General features: G+C 43.3%; 1 long non-coding RNA gene across 2 annotated transcripts in view; it reads right to left on the reverse strand.

The window, feature by feature from the left end:
* Nucleotides 1–12,150, reverse strand: part of LOC142296709 (uncharacterized) — an 86,527-nt gene extending 74,377 nt beyond the window's left edge. The window contains exons 1-2 of one of the 2 annotated variants that reach the window (XR_012751688.1): nt 11,895–12,150; nt 8,009–8,102 (exon numbers count right to left, since the gene is read on the reverse strand). This is a non-coding gene — a long non-coding RNA (uncharacterized LOC142296709). The remainder of the gene's footprint in view (nt 1–8,008; nt 8,103–11,894) is intronic. The other variant, XR_012751687.1, reaches the window with a different exon arrangement.
* Nucleotides 12,151–23,263: the final 11,113 nt, after the last annotated feature.

The following is a 23,263-nucleotide window of genomic DNA, read 5'->3' on the forward strand; positions in this document are numbered from 1 at the left end:
ACCTGTTGGGATTAATATTAAGTCGCTCCAAAATTCTGTTTATTCATTACATAATGTCTCTTTATAAGGATCTAATATACTTTGTTTTTAATATATAGAGCCCCCAATAATCTGCTTTTGTGCACATAGCCATACGCAAACCCTAAGCAGAACTTTCTGCATATGGATTTATGTAGCATCTACAAACTAATACATAAATATATATATGCAGGATATAATTATTAATGAACCCGAAATCTTGGATCTACTCATTAAAATTACAATACCAAGAAAAAATAGTTGTGAATTTATGATAATCACAGGAACATTAGACATAGAAATGATAGACACATAATGAAAACTAAATTTTTAAAACATCTCAATTTTTTTAGTATTGGGAATGAGCGCCATGCCACACTTAATGCACTTGGGCATGGAAATCCTCAATATCAACTGCTGGCAGCTCCCTTTGCATTTGCATGTGCTCAATGGGAGGCAAGTCCAGAGACACTACAATCCACCATATCAGGCATAGTTCATGCAGGCTGCTCCCAATAGCATGAGCACCATGCTACACAGCATTGTTTAGTTAAAAAGCGGGTCTTTTCACACTTCAGAGAAACTGTTTTACCATTGGTTCCAGCACCTAATCAATGCAACCCCGAGCTGTTAATGTACCTGGAATAAAGATTACAGGGGTCCAAATACTGTACATTATTCCACCCTACACCATAATTCTGGGAGAAGGACTGGTGGTACATTCCCTTGTGATGGCCTTTCTATGTGGTCTCAGCATATTTGTTGAATGGTGCATAGTAACATATTCTGTCCTGCACTTGTAAATAGATGTCAAATGCCAAAATTAAGATGTCAAATAATGTGTACCAAAACCATCAGTAGGTGTTTGCATGACATTGGGCAATGAGCCAGATATCCAGCTATAGGTGTGCCACTGACCTCACAACACCATTCGCAAAGGCTATCATGGTGCAAAGCAAGATGACAATGGAGTTTGGAATGAAGGTGTATACTTTTTAGCAATTAGTCCTGCTTTTATCTTGGCCTCAATGATAGCTGGAGATAGATCTGGAGGCCATGTGAGCCATCCAATGAAGAGGCCATCTTGAGGTAACATGAAGTGTCTAAGAAGCTTTTTTTCAACATGAAAACCCATGTTGTGCATGCTACTGTGAGCAGTCTGTGTGGCCCAAACATTCTACTATGGCCTGCGGACCTGTCTCACATCCATCTGCAGAGGATCTTGATGATTTCTGTGTGGAAGGGGATTTAGCATGGCAGGACATTCTCAGACAACCATTAGTAATCTTATTGATTGCTTTCTAAGGAGTACATTTCTGTGCATGGCGCTCATACTCTATTACTGAACAAATGAGATGTTTTGAATATATAGCTTCTATTTTTTCTTAATTTTCATCATCCACTTGTAAATCAATCAAGTGATTTTCTTAGTTCCATGACTTTTCTATATTGGTGTTACAATTTCAAAGTTGAGTAGTGTATTTAGATATGAAAAAGGGAACATTGAGTATACTTTACTGTCACTTGGGGAAAACATATACATTATGCATTCAGTAAAGCACCCCTCCATATTTGGACTGAATAGGTACCCTACTTGGTACCCTCTGTTTATTACCTGCTGATTATTCTATTACATTGGCTTTACTCTCCTACTGTTCCCAAGGTGGCAAACACAACAGCAAATGGAGTTCAGTTGTGAATATAAACCACTTCTAAAATGTCTATCTTATTCCACAATCCAAGAAAAGAAGACAAATCATTAGACTTATCATTGTGTTTCCCATGCCATTACACCATAGAAGTAGGAGGAAAAGAAATAGGTGTGACCACATGGGACAGCAGGTAGCATGATAATGCTTGCCTTTCAATCCCAGGGTGGATAGTTGCTTTAAGACTTTCCTACTGTATATAAGAAAAGTATATGTTGATAAACTGTTCATTACCTTTAAAAAATATAATCAAATCTGTCTAGCCCTTTCCTTTAAGTTTAATTTAGCAAAATAAAAAAACTATAATATATACAGTGGGGAAAATAAGTTTTTAACACTGTTGATTTTGTACGTTTTCCCAACTACAAAGAGGTCAGTAAGTTGTATCGTGGGTACACTTCAATTGTGACAGACAGAATTCCCCCAAGAAATCCAGAAAATCTAAGGAGTTAATGTCAGTTTTGTTGCATGCAGTTCCTAGCAGAGCAAGTTAGCTGCATTGTAGCCCCACCCCTGTTGCTTTAAGTAGTGGTGTTTCCTAGAAATCCCTGCTGAAGATACGAATATTTTTTTTCTGGCTGCCTTGGTGGAAGGTCCTGTTGAGGAGGTGATCCTGAAATCGGAATTTATCTTTTTGTTTGCTGTTTTCCTCTGTTTGTCCTACCTTTCCTTGTGTCATATTAGTGCAGTGGTGGGGCTATCATTTCTCACCTGCCAGTGCACTAGCCAGGGTATCTACAGGGTTTCTTTGAGTCACAGGTTCCTGCTTGGTTACAGTTGAGTAGACTGTATAAGGACTGGCTAGGAGAGTGGCTGCAGGTGAGTGCAGGAGGTGTCCCATATACCCCTCTCACTAGTGCTAGTGCCCATTGTTGTTTTAGTGTCCTCTGTGTTTCCCCTTACTTGAGGGTGGGTTGTTGTATTTGTTGTATTTTTGTTGTGCGTCAGGTCTGAACGCACGTGCCACATTTGTCTTACCTGGCAAGTGTGACCCTAGCACTCTGAAAATGGAAATGGTGGAGGCCCACAAAGCAGAGGAAGGCTATAAGAAAATCGGTCTCAAGTTGCCCTTTCCACAGTTATAATTAAAAATGGCAGTTAACCGGAACAGTGGAGGTCAAGCTAAGGACTGGAAGACAAAGCAACATTTCTATGAGAGTTGCTTGTAGGATTGCAGAAAGGCAACTCATAACTCCTGCTTGACTGCAAAAGACCTTCAGGAAGATTTAGCAGACTCTGAAGTTGTGGTACAGTGATCACCACTTAGTTTACTGACAATTTTTATATATATATATATATATATATATATATATATATATAGTGCTGTACGAGTATTGCTGTACTAAGCGTAACACTTTTATCCTTCTAGTCTGATTTTATGTCTTGTATTTAATTATTTAAAACAATCTTCAGATACACCTGCACAAATGTGGCCTTCATGGAAAAGTCATCAGAAGAAAATTTCTCCTGCGTTCTCACTATATAATTCAGTCTCAGAATTCTATAATGAGAATGTAGGAGAAGTGGCCACCACCACTGGGCTCTTATATACAGCCTTCTAACATTCTGTATATAAGAGCCCAGGCCGCTGTGTAAAACGTAAAAATCACTGCGCAGGACCTCAATGCCGGCGAGTGTGGATGACGTAGGATGCATCATGCACCCCAGCTTCAGAAGAAGGACAACAAAGATGGCCAAAAGAGGAGGCGCCGGCACCAGAGAATGGAGATGCCCATATGACCCATCTGCACCATACTAACCATTTAGGTAAGTATTATAAAGTGATTTTTACGTTCTACACAGCATGTTAGTATGCTGTAGACAAGAACCCAGTGGTGGTGGCCTGCAGCTTATAGGCCCCAAATCTGGTGACAGGTTCCCTTTAAAATAGAAATCTTTGGCCACAATGGTATGTGTGGAGAAAAAAGGGCACATAATTTCTAGAAAAATATCTAGCCAACCATTAAGCAAAGGGGTGGATCTATCATGCTTTGGGGTTGTGTTGCAGCCAATAGCATGGGAAACATTTTACGAGTAGAGGGAAGAATGGATTCAATGAAATTTTAACAAATTCTTGATGCAAACATAACTTCTTCTGTAAAAAAAAGCTGAAGTTGAAAAGAGGATGGCTTTTACAAATGGAGAATGATCCTAAATTCACGTCAAAATCACAATAGACACGTCAAAAGCCGCAAGCTGAAGGTTTTACAATGGCCCTCACAGTCCCCTGATCTGAGCATTATTGAACATCTGTGGCTAGACCTCAAAAGAGCAGTGCATGCATGACGACCCAGGAGTCTAACAGAACTGGAAGACTTTTCCCAGGAAGATGGATGAAAATCTCTCAAATAAGAATTGAAAAACTCTTGGCTTTCTACAAAAAGTATTTACAAGCTGTCATACTTGCCAAGGTGGTGCTACCAGGTAATAAGCATGCAAGGTGCCCAAACTTTTGCATCTACCCCTTTACTTTTTTTGTTTATTTTGAAGTGCAAAGGAAATGTGTCATCCTTAACTTTATGCCTATCAAAGATCATTTCATCGTCGGCTTGCTTAGCTGTTCTTAATAACAGTAATTTTGACCAGCGGTGCCCAAAGTTTTACATGTCACTGTATATATATATATATATATATATATATATATACACGTCTCTGCGACCATACCCAGATCACCACTTAGTTTACTGACAAATTATCAATTTATATACAGTATAGTGCTGCAATGCTGTACTAAGCACAACACTTTTATCCTTCTAGTCTGATTTTATGTCTTGTATTTAATTATTTAAAACAATCTTCCTTCCTGTTTATTTATATATGGCTTGTTTTTTTCATACAGCTTCAATAAAGTTAAGTAAGGAGTGTACAGTGCGTGCCTACATTTAGTAATATATGATTTAGTGGGATTCAGTCCTGTTGAGCCTGTTGAGCAGATTTATTAAAACTGTTTAAATATTTGACATTATAATATACAATCCTATGAGTCCAATGAGTCCAATGTATCACGGTGTAATATACTGATTGATAAATATGGTGTATCTGACCATTAGTTTAAGTTTACACCACTTGTTATACTACTTTGGTTTGGAATTTTGGGCCAACATTTTTGGCACATTTCTTATACCAGTACTGCATATTTTGTCACAGATCTTTCCCATGAAAGCACACCCTTTTAACACACAGTCATGCCCCTTTTCAGGCAAAGGAAGTGTCTAAAAGACATAATACATGTGTTGCAAAGTTTTTAAGACCTATACAGAGTATTTTCATAGCATAATAAATCTCCTATTTTTTACATCTATTGAGGAGTATGGTGTATATGGGAACCAGCATGAGCTGCTGATGAACCTGGATCCTACATCTAAGGGAGCCCAGCGATAACGCTCCCATCATTAATATTTATTATCTCTTTGCTGCTTTATCACTGTGGTTATTGTATCTATTCTGTTACGTCTAGTGTACCATAATGCTTTACTATGACTTTACAGTGTTCATTATTCTTCATGCTAAATTAACACTACTCTTTTTGTGTTGTAACATTACTAACTTTAAGTATTTTTATCTGTGTAGGATGGAGTAACTGTATTTATTATTTATTACCTATGTCTTGTAACATCACTGAATTTTTTATCTCTATATTGTGACATTGTATTTATTACAATGGCAACACTGAATATCACCACTCTACTCTGATAGCATTGTGTTTATTAAGCCTATATTATCACATCATTGAGCTTATGAACATTGTGCTATGATGACACTGGTGTTTATTATTTCTATACTGTGATATCACTATTTATTTTAACTCCTATACTGTGACATTACTGTGTACTATACCGAGACATCACTGTATATCTTACCTCTATACTGTGACATCACTGTATATATTACCTCTATACTGTGACATCATTGTATATCTTACCTCTATACTGTGATATCACTATTTATTTTAACTCCTATACTGTGACATTACTGTGTACTATACCGAGACATCACTGTATATCTTACCTCTATACTGTGACATCACTGTATATATTACCTCTATACTGTGACATCACTGTATATCTTACCTCTATACTGTGATATCACTATTTATTTTAACTCCTATACTGTGACATTACTGTGTACTATACCGAGACATCACTGTATATCTTACCTCTATACTGTGACATCACTGTATATATTACCTCTATACTGTGACATCACTGTATATCTTACCTCTATACTGTGACATCACTGTATATCTTACCTCTATACGGTGACATCACTGTATATCTTACCTTTATACTGTGACATCACTGTATATCTTACCTCTATACTGTTACATTACTGTATATATTACCTCTATACTGAGACATCACTGTATCTATTACCTCTATACTCTGACATTACTGTATATATTACCTCTATACTGTGACATCACTGGTTATTATCTCTGTACTGTAACATCACTGTATATATTACCTCTATACTGTGACATCACTGTATATATTACCTCTATACTGTGACATCACTGTATATATTACCTCTATACTGTGACATCACTGTATATATTACCTCTATACTGTGACATCACTGTATATATTACCTCTATACTGTGACATCACTGTATATCTTACCTCTATACTCTGACATTACTGTATATATTACCTCTATACTGTGACATCACTGGTTATTATCTCTGTACTGTAACATCACTGTATATATTACCTCTATACTGTGACATCACTGTATATATTACCTCTATACTGTGACATCACTGTATATATTACCTCTATACTGTGACATCACTGTATATATTACCTCTATACTGTGACATCACTGTATATATTACCTCTATACTGTGACATCACTGTATATATTACCTCTATACTGTGACATCACTGTATATCTTACCCCTATACTGTGACATCACTGTTTATTATCTCTGTACTGTGATATCACTGTGTTTATTAACACTGTACTGGAACACCGCTGTGTCTGTTCTCTTGTAGTTAGACATCATTGGGTTATTTATGCTTGCAGTGTGACCTAAAGGGAATCTGTCAGCAGGTTTTTTTCTACCTCATCTGAGAGCAGCATAATGTAGGCAAAGAGATCCTAAATCCAAGGATGTGTCACTTAGATTACTGGGTGCAGCTGTTTTGACACAATGAGAATTTTTAGATTTAGCCATGTAGCAGAGCTGACAGAGCTGTCCCACCCACACAAGGCTCTCTATAGAGATTGTGCATTGACAGTAAGGTGTCAATCAGAAGAGGGGGCGTGCCAGACTGCCATGCGTGTGATAATATAGTCCGGGCAATGATAAGAGTTCTGCTGCTTAAACATTCATAGCAAATAAACAACAGATCGGACCATGACAAGACAGGCATCCCTGAATTTTCTGTTTTAACCGTTGCAGCATGCTGGCTTCAGTTTACATAGAAAAAAAACTGCTGACAGATTCCCTTTAAAGGCCGCTTTTTAAACACTACGATTTATCTGATGATATGTCGCCTGGGTCACGGTTTTCGTGACGCACTTCCGTCATCATTAGCGACATCGTTGCGTGTGACACCTACGTGCGACTCCGAACGATCGCAAATAGGGTGAAAATTGAACATTGACACGTCGTTCAGTTTCAAAATATTGTTCATCGTTTGGAATGCAGCAGACATATTGCTCCGTTTGACACCCTGCCAACTACGAACAACATCCACACGACCGCCTTGGTCAAACAATATATCGCTGAACAATGTAGCATCGTTTGTGAGATGTGTACGTGTGACCGCTACAAAATGATCTATGAGCGATCTCGGCAAATCGTAACAATGATCTGGGCGTGTCACATCGCTAACGAGATTGCTAGCGATATCGTTGTGTGTAAAGCAGCCTTTACTCTGTTTTTATCCTTATGATTTGCTATTTATGGGTTCATTAAAAATGTACTGTCAAATGACTGTCGGAAATATTCCTACATAGTGACATCACTTTATGCTCTTTCAAGGGAGTATGTAAACATACTTTGGAGACTAAAGTCTTATTTGACAACTTGTGTCTGTGTTGACTCAATGTGCAATATTGAAGGATACCAGTGGTATAAATTGTCTTCAAATTTAAAGACTACCCGCTATGTGCATGATAGGGACAGCCCATTCCCCATCTATGGATGCGACTCTTGTTAATCATTCAATGCCTGCAAATGTAGCCACTGAGAAAAACCCTTAATAAACCCCAACAAAATGTATTAATAGATAAGATGGAACGGTAAATTAGACCCTTCCTCAGGCAAAGCTTACATGGAGTTCAGTGTTACAGGTGTTTCTATGCACTGTGGATATCTAGGACCCTTTCCTTGACTCCAAAAATAGATATGTTCTTAGTACATATATCCTATAAAAAAAAAAGAAAATACTGGGTCAATGGAAAGAACTACAGACCAGATGATTACAATGCTTACTCCTGCCATGTCACTTTGAATCTATGATATGGTAAGTGCTAACTACATGATACCTGTACATGAATGATAGCGTCTAAATTAGCATCATTCAGATCTTTGACAAATCTAAGATCAAACTTTAAAGAGGACCAGTCAGTTTTCCTGATTTAACTTTTAATAATTCCTGGTCATTTTGTCTTACAACTCATTCACTTTCCTGTTAGTTCTGACAGTGTAAAGGGCGCTTTACATGCTACAATAAATCTTATGATGTGTCGGCGGGGTCACGTCGTAAGTGATGCACATCCGGCATCGTAAGTATGATTGTAGCATGTAAAACCTCCGTGCAATTACGATTGAACGAAAATCCGTTCATCGCATGCACGTCGTTCATTCCTCAAAAATTGAACGTGTGGTTATGCAATGTTCCCGAGGCAGCACACATCGCAGTGTGTGACAGCCCGGGAACATTGAACGACAGCTTACCTCCGTCCGCAGCTCCCGCCGGCAATGCTGAAGGAAGGAGGTGGGCGGGATGTTTACATCCCGCTCATCTCCGCCCCACCGCTTCTATTGGCCGGCTGCCGCGTGACATCGATGTGACGCCGAACGTCCCTCCCACTCCAGGAAGTGGACGTTCGCCGCCCACATCGAGGTCGTATGGACGAGTAAGTACGTGTGACGAGGGTTAATCGTTTGTGCGGCACATTCAACAAAATTGAACGTGCCGCACAAACGATGGGGGCGGGTACGATCGCATACGATATCGTATGCGAAATCGTAACATGTAAAGCAGGCTTAAGCGACATGCCCTATTGAAAAGGAAAATGGGACTAATCAATTATTACATTTCCAAAATTGTTATCAGAGGCATGGCACCACATAGCATTCTTGGAAAAGACACTCATGAATTATTTATTATTATTTTTTCATGAAGATTCCAAGTGTTTACTAGATCAGATGTGTCAGGAGAGTTGACAGATCCTCCTTAAGAAGCCAAGTGACATGGCTTTCTGCAGTGGTACCCTGTACATCTCCTCTGCACTAAACTATACATTTCCATATTTATTGTCCTCGCAGTGTTAACATAGTGTCAAAAACTCCTGTCGTATAAAGTTTATGACATACCCTTGTATTCTGTATGAAAACATAGCCATCATTAGCCAAATATCGGCCATTACATTTTTCTATTATGAATCCAATCATCTTAATCATAGAAGTAGTAAATAGGGTCAGTTAAGTACTGGTAGAGGACAATAAAAGTGAAGAAGAGTGAAAACGTCTCAGAGCCACTCCGGAGTATGTCAAAGATATGGAAATACAAAAATACATACAGCTGCACTGTAAAATGCTAACAATGAATAAGGGAACTCTGGTATTGCATTACTGCTATAGGAATATTTGAAAAAAATAAATATTTTGCTTATGTATTGTGCATGTGAGCCCGGTCACCACGGCAAGGTGATCTTCTATATATCGGGACCCTAACTTGTAATGCGGCTATCTGGGTTAAAAACCTACATGTCTGGGAAGAATGGATCCAGCTATAAAGCACGATGGACACACCCTGGTTATAGGGCAGAGTGCTCAATCAGAAAGAAATTAATACAAATATATAAAAAAAAAAACCTGACCCACACATCCAATAGGTGTGAACAGGTGCCAACTGAAAACACAATATAATTGCAAAATGCATAGACAGCTGCACGCTAAAATGCTAACAATGAATAAGGGAACTCTGGTACTGCATTACTGCTATAGGAATATATGAAAAAAGAGATATTTAGCTTGGGTATTAGCCAATGCATGTGAGCCCAATAACAAGCGGCAAGTTATATCTCTATATACCGGGATCCTCACTCAAATGCTTCTATCTGGGTTAAAAACCTATACGTCTGGGCAGAAAGGATCCAGCTATAAAAGGAGGATGGACACAGCCTGCTTATAGGGCGGAGTACTCAGTCAGAAAGAAATTACTACAAATATATAAAAAAAAAGACTGATCCGCACATGCAAGAGGTGTGAACAGGTGCCAGCTGAAAACACAATATAACAACAAAAATACAAACAGTTGCACTATTTTTGTAGTTATATTGCATTTTCAGATGGCACCTGTTCACATCTATTGGATGTAGGGGTCAGGTTTTTTTTGTATATATATATATATATATATATTTGTAGTTCATTTCTTTCTGACTGAGCACTCCGCCCTATATCCAGGGTGTGTCCATCCTCCTTTATAGCTGGAGCCTTTCTGCCCAGATATGTAGTTTTTTAACCCAGATAGCGGCATTTCAAGTTAGGGTCTCGATATATAAGAGATCACCTTGTCGTAGCTATTGGGCTCACATGCATTGGCCAATACATAATCAAAGTATCTCTTTTTTTAAATATTCCTATAGCAGTAATTACATAGTTACATGGTTTGAAAAAACCTAGGTCCATCTAGTTCAACCTTCCTCCACCAATTATACATTTTGTCATTAAGTTATTTATAACCAACAATATCAGATACCATACCAGAGTTGCCTTATTCATTTTTAACATTCTAGAGTGCAGCTGTATGTGTTTTTGTAGTTATATTATGTTTTCAGCTAGCACCTGTTCACACCTATTGGATGTGGGGGTCAATCTTTTTTGAAATAGTGATATAGAAATGTTCGCAGATACTAAATTTAATGATATTTCAGAATTAGATTAACGCTATATTTTTTTGCAATTTTGCAAAGTCCACTACATTGGTTTTCCACGTTAGTGAGAATGTCAGAAAGACAGCGTTAAGCCCTAGTAAGACTCTGTAACAAGGAAGTCCTTATAATTATTCATAGTATTCACTTTCTAAAGAACACAAGGTGAACGCTAGCATTCTCTGATGAAAAACTCATTTTCATGATGATTTGGGGCAAATTGGGCATTATATCTTGCTCTTTAAACATTCTTATTGTATTAAATTAGGACTGTGAAGAATAAAGGAACATGAATGTTGTCTCATTGAACACAGTCATTAAAGGGAATAAGGTAATTAACAAATAGTTGTAAACTGTTAGAGAATTAGATAGTGAACTTCTTCACCCCTACCGCGTATCAGTCTACACCTCTGCTGGAGATACCGGTAATGCTGCAGTATTATGAGCAGCCTTGCTTGTCGGGTGATGGAGAGGATCATCACTGTCTTCTCTCCCTTCAGTAAAGGCTCCTTCAGATATCAGTGAAACGGACCATTTTTTATCAGTGTGTCAGTTTTTGCCATGAGTTTCATCCGTATTTTTGCATCTATCTGCAGCTTCTTCGATCAAACATGGAAATCAAACAGCCCAGATGGCATCCGAGTGCCGTCTGATTATCTCCATTGACCCATAGACTAAAATCAGACAGGACTCTATGTGTTCTCCAAAAATACATGGATTTGTGAACATCCTCATAGACTATAATAGGTAGGAGTTCTATCCTTCAAAAACTAATTAAGGCATTTTTAGCTGAAAAAAACATGAAATAATAATTAACAATAATAATAGGAGTATAATAAGTGCAGATGGGGAAATATTTAGTGTCTTTAGTGAAGGATCATAGAATATGGATAACAAGTATTTGGGATTTGATCTGGTATTTCAGATGCCGGTAATGAAGCATACATTACTAAAAGATAAATCACATCTGTAAAGTGCTGTGGAATTAATAGCGCTATATAAGTGAGTATAGAAATAAATATTACCATATCTCTATGTAATAGCAAGAAACAAACTTACACACGAGACTCTGAAGCCGCGGAGTGATCTCTCTTCCGGACAGCTGCGGTGCAGTAACTGGAGAGCTGGGATCAGGTAGTAGAAGCCAGGTGACACACGTCAGGTCAATCTCAGGCAAGACTGTCACTCGACACTACAGGTACATAAGAGTAGTGCAAGTGTAGCAAGCTGTAAAGCTAAGTAACCCGGAGGAATAGCCAGGACTTGGGATCGCTCCATCTTGAGCTGATCATCATGCTGCAGCTGCAAGAGCGAACGCAGCTGAATCCCCTAGCTGTCATTTATGTGTGGTGCTTTTAATGAATGAGGTGAGGAGGCAGGGGGCGCTTCCTCTCAGCGTTGAATGAGATGTCAGCAGGGTTCCAATAGAGGGAAATGTCGCTCACGGCTTGAAGCTGCTTTTACACCCGTTATCTTTCGTCTCTCATTCTTCTCCTTGCATACTCAATATTCCACTTTCTTATCGTTCTTGCCTTATGCTATAACGTCCGTCCAGATAACTCCTCACCACCTTCTTTCCCACATTATTTCTATAGCTCACAAGTCCATTACTATTTTCTACCTTTTTCTGTCCATTCAGAATGAACACTTATAAATGCATACCAGAACTAATAGCTTTATAGTATCTGCTGTCCAGATTTGCTGTGGTTTAAAGTAAACCTTTTCTTTATTTTCTATGTAGTAGATTGGAATTTTTTCCCCATAATGAGCCAATTCAGACAAGGTGGGGGCTGATTGTAGCATTTAGGATTACTGATACAAGTCCACTAAAACGTCTGTCTTCATGATCATTGCTTTATGTCTCATACTCACGACTGTCCATGATATCCAGACATCGCTAGTAGTAATGAGCAAACACTACCATGCTCGGGTGCTTAGTACTTGTAACAAGCAGTTGGAGGCTCGAACGGGCTCCACTTGTACCATATATCATGGAAGTCAATGGGGCACTCAAGCATTGTTCAGAAGATCTTTGTAAAATGATCTATAGACATGACCAATTTAACGAGACAAATATCACAACATCTTGATGCCTAAGCCTACAACCTGCCGTAATCCTCAGTCTGATACAGCACCGCACGACCAGCTCTACCTTGACCTACTGTATCCTCACCCATCCCTCGTAGACTGTGAGCCCTCACGGGCAGGGAGCTTTGTCCTCCTGTACCTTGTATTGTTTATGATTATTGTACCTGTCCCTTTTATGTATATCCCTTTCACATGTAAAGCACCATGGAATAAATGGCGCTATAATCATCTATATATATAATTGCCTTATTCTGTCTGTCTGTCTGTCTGTCTTGCTCCAAAATTGTGTCCTTACGGTGACAAACAGCGGATTGGCAGCTGGGCTCGCCATGGCCCCTCCCCCCGCATGGATTGGCCGCTCGCATCGCCTCCTCCCCCGCACGGATTGGCCGCTCACCTCGCCTCGGCTCCGCCCCCCTCCGCACGGATTGGCCATGTCCTTACAGTGACAAACAGCGGATTGGCAGCTGGGCTCGCCATGGCCCCTCCCCCCGCACGGATTGGCCGCTCGCCTCGCCTCCTCCCCCGCACGGATTGGCCGCTCACCTCGCCTCGGCTCCGCCCCCCCCCGCACGGATTGGCCATGTCCTTACAGTGACAAACAGCGGATTGGCCGCTGGGCTCGCCATGGCCCCGCCACCCGCACGGATTGGCAGCTCGGCCTAACGGATTGGCCGCTCGCCTCGGCTCCTCCCCCCGCACGGATTGGCCGCTTGCCTCGCCTCCGCCCCCCCCCCCCGCACGGATTGGCCGCTCGCCCAGGCTCTGCCCCCCACACGGAATGGCCTCTCGCCCCGAGTTGAGCGCATCAAGGTCTTGCAGCGGCGGAACACACACACACGCACACACATAAGAACAGACACACACACACATCAGATCACACTCACTCACACACACCTCACACACACATCAGATCGCATCCACACACTCACAACATCCCGTGATATCACTTGCTTCTCGGCGGCGATCCTGTGCATGAAGTGACCTTCCAAGACCTGCCGGAGGATCACATGGCCGGAAGCATGTGGTATCTCCGGATGTTGTGATTGTGTGAGCGCGTATGTGCGATATCGTCAGTGTGGGTGTGTGAGTGTATGCGATCGGATGTGTGTGAGTGTGTTCTGATGTGTAAGTGTGTGTGTGTGAGTGTATGCGATCGGATCTGTGAGTGTCGGCAGAGGAGCACGGCGTGCAGCACAGCTGCTGGGACCGCCCACCGGTGGGCACAGGGAGAAGTGGGGTGTGTGTGTGAGTGTATGCGATCAGATGTGTGCGTGTATACTGTCTGATGTGTGACTGTGGAGCACGATGGGGGGTGCGCAGCATGGGGGATGGAGCACGATGGGGAGTGTGCAGCATGGGGGATGGAGCACGATGGGGGGTGCGCAGCATGGGGGATGGAGCACGATGGGGAATGCGCAGCATGGGGGATGGAGCACGTTTGGGAGTGCTCAGCATGGGGGATGGAGCACGATGGGGAATGCGCAGCATGGGGGATGGAGCACGATGGGGAGTGCTCAGCATGGGGGATGGAGCACGATGGGGGGTGCACAGCATGGGGTATGGAGCACGATGGGGGGTGCGCAGCATGGGGGATGGAGCACGATGGGGATTGCGCAGCATGGGGGATGGAGCACGATGGGGGGTGCGCAGCATGGGGGATGGAGCACGATGGGGGGTGCGCTGCATGGGGGATGGAGCACGATGGGGAGTGCGCAGCATGGGGGATGGAGCACGTTTGGGAGTGCGCAGCATGGGGGATGGAGCACGATGGGGAGTGCGCAGCATGGGGGATAGAGCACGTTTTGGAGTACGCAGCATGGTGGATGGAGCACGATGGGGAATGCGCAGCATGGGGGATGGAGCACGATGGGGATTGCGCAGCATTGGGGATGGAGCATGATGGGGGTGTGCAGCATGGGGGATGGAGCACGATGGGGATTGCGCAGCATGGGGGATGGAGCACGATGGGGGGTGCGTAGCATCGGGGATGGAGCATGATGAGGGGTGCGCAGCATGGGGGATGGAGCACGATGGGGGGGTGCGCAGCATGGGGGATGGAGCACGATGGGGGGTGCACAGCATGAGGGATGGAGCACGATGGGGGGTGCGCAGCATGGGGGATGGAGCACGATGGGGGGTGCACACCTCCCCCCAAAACACACACACACTGCCACACATGCACTGCACAACACACCACACACACACTGGGAACCACAAACACCGCCCTACACAGACACCCACACACACAGACAACGCCGCACACACACAACACCCAACACACAAACAGCGCGGCATACACAAATATACGCACATACCGCACAACACACACATTGCACAAAACATACCTCCCACCAAAACACACACACACACCCCACACAAACCACGCAACACACACACAGCGCTCCACAAACAACGCAACACACACAACGCAACACACAAACAACACTGCTCTCACCCCCCGCCACACCCAGACAACACCCAGAACATGTACAGCGCCCTACACAAACACTTGGTAACTACACACAACAACATCTATATATATATATATATATATAACAAAAATCATACATTAACTACACAATACGTAAATTCTAGAATACCCCATGCGTAGAATCGGGCCACCTTCTAGTTATTAATAATAATAATGACTTAAATGAATCCTCTTAAGTAAGATGATCTTCAATTTAGCATTGAGTAAACCAATGACCCATGTTCAGTTTGGTGTTAGTACACTTTTCTTTTGTCCAGTGCTTTGCTATCTGTGATAAGATAAACTTGGCTCTATCTGTATGGTTTAAATCAGCATGTTTTGTGTTAAACAAATAGAGATATATATGTGCATCTCAGTAAATTAGAATATCATTAAAGGGTTAATTTATTTCAATAATTCAATATAAAAAGGGAAATGCATGTATTATATAGAGAGACATTACAAACAGAGTGATCTATTTCAAGTGTTTATTACTGTTAATGTTGACGATTATGGCGTATAGCGAATGAAAACCCAAAAGTCATTATCTCAGAAATTAAGAATAATTACCACTAAACACCTGCAAAGGCTTCCAAAGCATTTAAAATGGTCCCTTAGTCTGGTTCGGTAGGCTACACAATCATGGGGAAGACTGCTGACTTGACAAATGTCCAGAGGGCAGTCACTGACACACTCCACAAGGAGGGTAAGCCACAAAAGGTCATTACTAAAGAAGTTGGCTGTTTACAGAATACTGTATCCATGCATATTAATGGAAAGTTGAATGGAAGGACAAAGTGTGGTAGAAAAAGGTGCACAAGCAACTGGAATAACTGCAGCCTTCACAGGATTGTTAAGAAAAGGCCATTCAAAAATTTGGGGAGATTCACTTGTACATCCAGGATGGCCCACGTTATCCCCTGAGTACTCTTAGATCAAACATACTAATTGCTCTGTTGCATTCAGCTTCAAGCACCCATCTAAAAGTATAATTCTATCTCCAGTTTATCAAATTTATCTCTCCACCATCTCGTGTATGTACATTCAGACTTGCTCTTGGGTACAAAGCTACTCAAAAAAGTCACCATCTGAGGACCTGCTACTTGGTAGATCTAATGCATGGGAAAGATAGGTAAAACACTGAAAAAGCTGCTATTGGCCTAGCTGGTTCCTACACAGACGAGAGATTCAGTCCCTGCAGTACCTAGTGGTACCTGCATAGGCTAGAATTGCTCTAACTCCAGACTAAATGATGGTAAGTCTGACATATGCTTCACAAATGGCTGTTGAGTGCTTCATGTACCTCCTTAGTATCCAGAGGGCAGAGCAGAGTGCAATTTACCCATAGAAATGAAGAAGTGCTGAGATAGGAAGAGGTTCCAGAATGAGTAAAAGAAACCACATAAAATAAAGTGAAAAGGTAAGGTATATACTGCTAGATAATATGCAGCCTACTTCCCAACTGCAAACAGATGATAAGAGCAGGGTGAAGAGCAAAAATTGCAGAGAGGTACACCCCGACCACCAGGTCTTTTACTAACTGGTATAAACAATGGAAGTATGGACACCAGTAGGGGGTAGGTATATAAAGCCATACCCAAAAGGTGATTGGACAGACAAATAGATAAGTAAAACCACCTACTAACCTAAAAGACTACAGCAAGGTTACCAGATTTTAAACACCCACAGAAAAGGTGTATCTGCTGTGGCTCAGCAGACATATAAGCTTACCACAAAGCACAAATTCACGGGTTCGAATCTCAATGCAGTATTCGCAAAAGCAATTTTAGCACGCCCTACTTTTTTACGATGTTAATCTTAAATGTTAAATAATTTGGTAATTGAATAGTTTGGGTCATGACTGCAGACAAAGCAATGTGGCGCCCTGGACAAGCCAGGACGTCACAGGTACTGCAACAACACACCCCACACCCCGGTTAGGCACATCAGTCACACACACGAATCCTTGTTGCCTCCCTCCAGGGGCTAATGTCCACACTAGGTAGGGTGGAGCCAGGAGGTTGGCCCCACCCACCGAGGAGTTCACAGTCCTGGAGGCGGGAAAGGACGGTAGTTCAGTTAGGGAGAGTGAAGTGGAAGGAGTGAAGTGGTAGTTGAGGAGCAGACTGACCGTGTCCGGGTATGTGGCCTGGGCACCCAAGAGCAAGGTTGGCAGACGTTGGTGACCGTCTGCAGGAGAGGCCGACTGACGCATAACCGTAAGGACCAAGGACGGGCGGTGGCCCGCCGGTACCGAACCGGGGAGCGAAGAGAAGTCGGCACCATTCGGCAGGGCCTACGGACCCCGACCAGGCTTGGAGTCATCGTTAAACCGGTCAAATCCATCAGTGATGGGAATCTCCGGGGTTTCCCAGCAGCAAAGACCCGACTGAAGGCAACCGCTCAACCGTGAAGGGAAATACAGCTACCGCCACAGCTAGAGTTCCCAGGGCCAGAGCCTGTGAGCAAAAAGGGACTTCCCTGGCAAACACACCGCTGGGGAGCGGGCTACCGGTGGGAAGCCATCGGGGCCGAAAACCATCACAGGTGCAGGGAGACAGTCACCGCCAACCTACCGGGAGTGACCACCGCAGCCGCCTGCGGGACCCGTCCATCAAGCCGTTTGTTTTACCAGAGACTCCGTGTACGTTATTGGCTGAGTGAGTACTACCGTGCCGTCTGGCACTGCGCTGCCCCCCGCGACCCTGCACCTCGCCAAACCCCGTCATCCACTTTCCAGTCACCATCACCGGGCCCCGGGACCACCAAAACCCCCCTACCCACGGAGGGGAGAGAAACATCTCGGCTGCTCCCTGTCATCGCTCCCGGGATCCCCGTCCAGAGCAGCGGTGGTGTCCCAACCTTACCACAACCGTGGGTGGCGTCACGGACTGACTTCCCAAACCCCAAAAACTATTCCCCTTTTCGAGGAGCGCCGCTCGAGTCCCCGGATCCGGCCCACCCCTCGAGCCACCGAGCAGCAGCAGCAGCCGGACCCTAGCCGCGAGCGCGGTCGAGCAGCACACCCCCCGCCGGCGACAGCAATACAAATTACCGGTATGTCTAAAGATGTTAACTTTGTCAAACCTCCTAGATGCTGCAGTTGCTAATAACTGCATCATCTACAGTGTTCACCTAACCTGACCTTGGACTGTCAAAGTGGTTGTACATACAAAGGTGACAATGAGGTACTTGTACATGAATCTGGGGCAAGTGTACTTCACAGATTACAAGTACGTATGTGCAACACCCTGGCATATGCTTCCCCAGTGATCTGCAGGATCCTAAGGCTTTCTGGAATACTCTCTGCTGACAACCCACACCTCACACACAGGTAGGGGCACATTCCCTGAGACCTGGGCGCAGCATGTAGAGGGTTAACAGTGGTCAGATGTGAGAACCAATCCCTTAGCTGTTAGCCTGGGAAAGGGGTGTGGCTTGTGGGAAGCAACAGGTGTTGCTAGGCAGAGTTGGCAGAGAGGAAAAAACAACAGTTGAAGGAGTGACAGTTGAAAAGAGCCAGAGAGTGAGAGGGGTGTGAGGATTGTGAGGAGACCCCAAAAAGGGCGACTAGGAGGTAGTAGCCTGAGGATAGACAGAAGATCCCAGGTACTACGCACGATGGGGTACTGGACTCCAGAGTAGACGACAGCTCCAGGCGGTCTGCTGATCCAGCTGTGTGTGGTGACTTCCAGGGTACCACGCCACCCATAGGCTCAGGGACACAGCCTCATATATAGGACCCGGGAGAGGGCACCGAGAAGTAGCCTACCCCACAAGGGACCATGAGGCCTGTCATACTGGGCCCGGAAATACAAAGGAGCGGAGCGCCGCAGGTCACCGAAAGCTTCAGGCAAGGGGACCATCAGCTCTGCATGTGCATGGAGGGCTCAACTGGGATTCACATCAGCATCGGGACAAAGGAAAGTCGGTTGACCAGCCATACCAAACCACAAGGCGCAGCACACCTACATGGGACTTAAGCCCCTACTGGTGGAGGGTGCGAACACACTTACTGCTATACCATCTGTCCCTAAAACCACAGCAGTGGCGGGACATCTTATTACCGCAACCCGCCAGTGGCATCACAAGTGACATACAAAATAATCCTGATACCGAGCGCCCCCAGGTAACGGAACCGGGCACGGCCACCTGTGACGGTGATCCCCATTATTCACCACCCGGAACCGAGTATCCCAAGGGCCTGGGGTGTGGCAGCGCTCTATATATGTCATTGTGCTTTAACGGCAGAGCTGGCACAATGGGGTGCACAGTGAGCAAATTGCCAGGTCCCCCACCCTTTTAAGGACACCTAGCATTTACAGCAGAAAGTACATTGATAATAACAGTTCTGAAAAATCAGTATAGTTTCTGATTTTGATGATATTTCAGGACCTTTGGTGACATCACGGTCATGTGACTATGATTTCACCAGAGACCCTGCACTATGCGGGAGTCTAAAAGAGCTGAAGAAAAGAAGGCAGACTGCTAAGCCCTGTATAGAGAGTGTGTGTGTGTGTGTGTGTGTTTTTATTTGTGTGTGCTCTGCGTACATATGTCTCTGTATGTATGTGCTTTGTGTATAGATGTGTCTATGTATTTACGTGCTCTATGTGTACATATCTGTATGAATGTATTTGTATGTATATGTTCTGTTCATACATACAGTTTATGTCTATTCAATTGAAATCAAAAGTATCAACCATACAGTATTTAAAAAGACACATATGCATTTCATTCTCACTATCTGACATGAAATCAGAAAAAAACCTTTACTATTTTAGGTCAATGAGGATTACCAAAATGATTTATATTTGCCAAATGCCAGAATAATGAAAGAGAGAATGTTTTAAGGCATTTTTTTTTTCACTTTCTGCAAAGTCTAACGTCAACGTATACACTAAAGTGTACTTTACACGCTGCAATATCGCTACCGATATATCGACGGGGTCACGTCGTTAGTGACGCACATCCGGTGCCAGTAGCGACATTGCAGCGTGTAACATTAATGAGCGACGATCAACGATCACAAAATCGTTCAAAAATGGTGATCGCTGACACGTTGCTCATTTCCTTAATATCGCTGCTGCCACCGGTACGATGTTGTTCGTCATTCCTGCGGCATCACACATCGCTATGTGTGACACCGCAGGAGCGACGAACATCTCCTTACCTGCGTCCACCGTTAATGCGGAAGGAAGGAGGTGGGCGGGATGTTACGTCCTGCTCCTCTCCGCCCCTCCGCTTCTATTGGCCGGCCGCTTAGGGACGCCGCTGTGACACCGCTATGACGCCGAACGCACCTCCCCCTTAAGGGAGGGATTGTTCGGCGCTCACAGCGACGTCGCTGACAAGGCATGTGCGTGTGACGCTGCCGTAGTGATAATGTACACTACGGCAGCGACCACCAAATGTCGCACAAACGATGGGGGCGGGTGCTATCACGCTCGACATCGCTAGCAATCGCTAGCGATGTCGCAGCGTGTAAATCACCCTTAAGAGTACTATGCCTTTAAACAATATGGAACAGCCCATATGATGATGTCATGTCTTTAGAATCTTCTGATAGGTTAATTGGCAACATCTGAGTTAGAGACAGACCTGTGGATGTATTTTAATGCACACCTGAAACACGCTGCTTTTTTGTGTATCATCACGGGAAAGTCAAATGACATCAGCCAAGATCTCAGGAAGTGAAATGTGGACATGCACAAGTCTGGTTCATCCTTGGGTGCAATCCAGATACCTGAAGGTGCCTCATTCATCTGTACAAACAATTATAAGAAAGTACAAACAAGATGGGAAGGAGATGGGTTCTGTGTACCAGAGATGGACGTGCTTTGGTCAGACATATGCATATCAACCCAAGAACAAAAGCAAGAGACCTTGTGAAGATGCTGGTGAAAGCTGGTAAGATTGTGTCATTTACAACAGTGAAATGAGTAATTTATCAACATAGGTTGAAAGGCCACTCTGCCAGGAAGAAGCCATTACTCCAAAAGAAACATAAAAAGACAGATTCATGTTTGCAACTGCACACAGGAACCTTAAATTTTGAAGATATGTCCTGTGGTCTGAAAAAACTAAAATTGAACTGTTTGGCATAATGACCATTGTTATGTTTGGAAGAAAAAGGGAGAAGCTTTGATGCCTTCGAACACCAGTCCAATTATGAAACACGGGGGCGGCAGCATCATATTGTGGGGTTGTTTTGCTGCAGGAGGAACTGATGCACTTTACAAAATAGATGGCATCATGAGGAAAAATTATGTGGCAATACTGAAGCAACATCTCAAGACTTCAACCAGGAAATTAAAACTTGTCACACTGCCCGAAGAAGAAATGGCGAAATGTACGTTGGGGTGATGGGACGTGGAGTGAGTCATTCAATGTAAGTATTGCACAGTTTTTTATGTCTCTTTATGTCTCGTATGTTTGTTTCATCACAGCGGCTGGGCCCGCTACTCTAACCAGGGAGTAACATATATTCTGCACACTTTACTAGTAATTGGTATATAACTATCAGTGATTCAAGCACATCACTTGGCACTTTTTGGCATTATACAGGATAGCGGTATAAGGATAAATAGTATGGATGTCGCATATTAGAGTGTTCTTAATAGCATTGATTACTCCTTGACATACAGTACAGACCAAAAGTTTGGATACACCTTCTCATTCAAAGAGTTTTCTTTATTTTCATGACTCTGAAAATTGTAGATTCACATTGAAGGCATCAAAACTATGAATTAACACATGTGGAATGAAATACTTAACAACAAAGTGTGAAACAACTGAAAATAAGTCTTATATTCTAGGTTCTTCAAAGTAGCCACCTTTTGCCTTGATTACTGCTTTGCACACTCTTGGCATTCTCTTGATGAGCTTCAAGCGGTAGTCACCGGAAATGGTTTTCACTTCACCGGTGTGCCCTGTCAGGTTTAATAAGTGGGATTTATTGCCTTATATGTGTTTGGGACCATCAGTTGTGTTGTGCAGAAGTCTGGTGGATACACAGCTGATAGTCCTACTGAATAGACTGTTAGAATTTGTATTATGGCAAGACAAAAGCAGCTAAGTGAAGAAAAATGAGTGGCCATCATTACTTTAAAAAATGAATGTAAGTCAGTCCGAAAAATTTGGAAAACTTTGAAAGTGTCCCAAAACGCTACAAAGAAACTGGCTCACATGAGGAAAGGAAGACCAAGAGTCACCTCTGCTGCAGAGGATAAGTTTATCCGAATCACCAGGCTCAGAAATCGCAGGTTATTAGCAGCTCAGATTAGAGACCAGGTCAATGGCACACAGAGTTCTAGCAGCAGACACATCTCCAGAACAACTGTTAAGAGGAGACTTTGTGCAGCAGGCCTTCATGGTAAAATAGCTGCTAAGAAAACACTGCTAAGGACAGGCAACAAGCAGAAGAGATTTTTTTGGGCTAAAGAACACAAGGAATGGACATTAGACCAGTGGAAATCTGTGCTTTGGTCTGAGGAGTCCAAATTTGAGATCTTTGAATCCAACCACCGTGTCGTTGTAGAAAAGGTGAACGGATGGACTCTACATGCCTGGTTCCCACCGTAAAGCATGGAGGAGGAGGTGTGATGGTGTGGGGGTGCTTAGCTGCTGACACTGTTGGGGATGTATTCAAAATTGAAGGCATACAGAACCAGCATGCCTACCACAGCATCTTGCAGCGGCATTCTATTCCATCTGGTTTGCATTTAGTTGGACCATAATTTATTTTTCAACAGGACATTGACCCCAAACATACCTCCAGGCTGTGTAAGGGCTATTTGACTAAGAAGGAGAGTGATGGGGTGCTACGCCAGATGACCTGGCCTCCACAGTCACCAGACCTGAACCA

The sequence above is a fragment of the Anomaloglossus baeobatrachus genome, chromosome 3 (genome assembly GCF_048569485.1).
Source record: "Anomaloglossus baeobatrachus isolate aAnoBae1 chromosome 3, aAnoBae1.hap1, whole genome shotgun sequence".
Lineage (NCBI taxonomy): Eukaryota > Metazoa > Chordata > Amphibia > Anura > Aromobatidae > Anomaloglossus > Anomaloglossus baeobatrachus.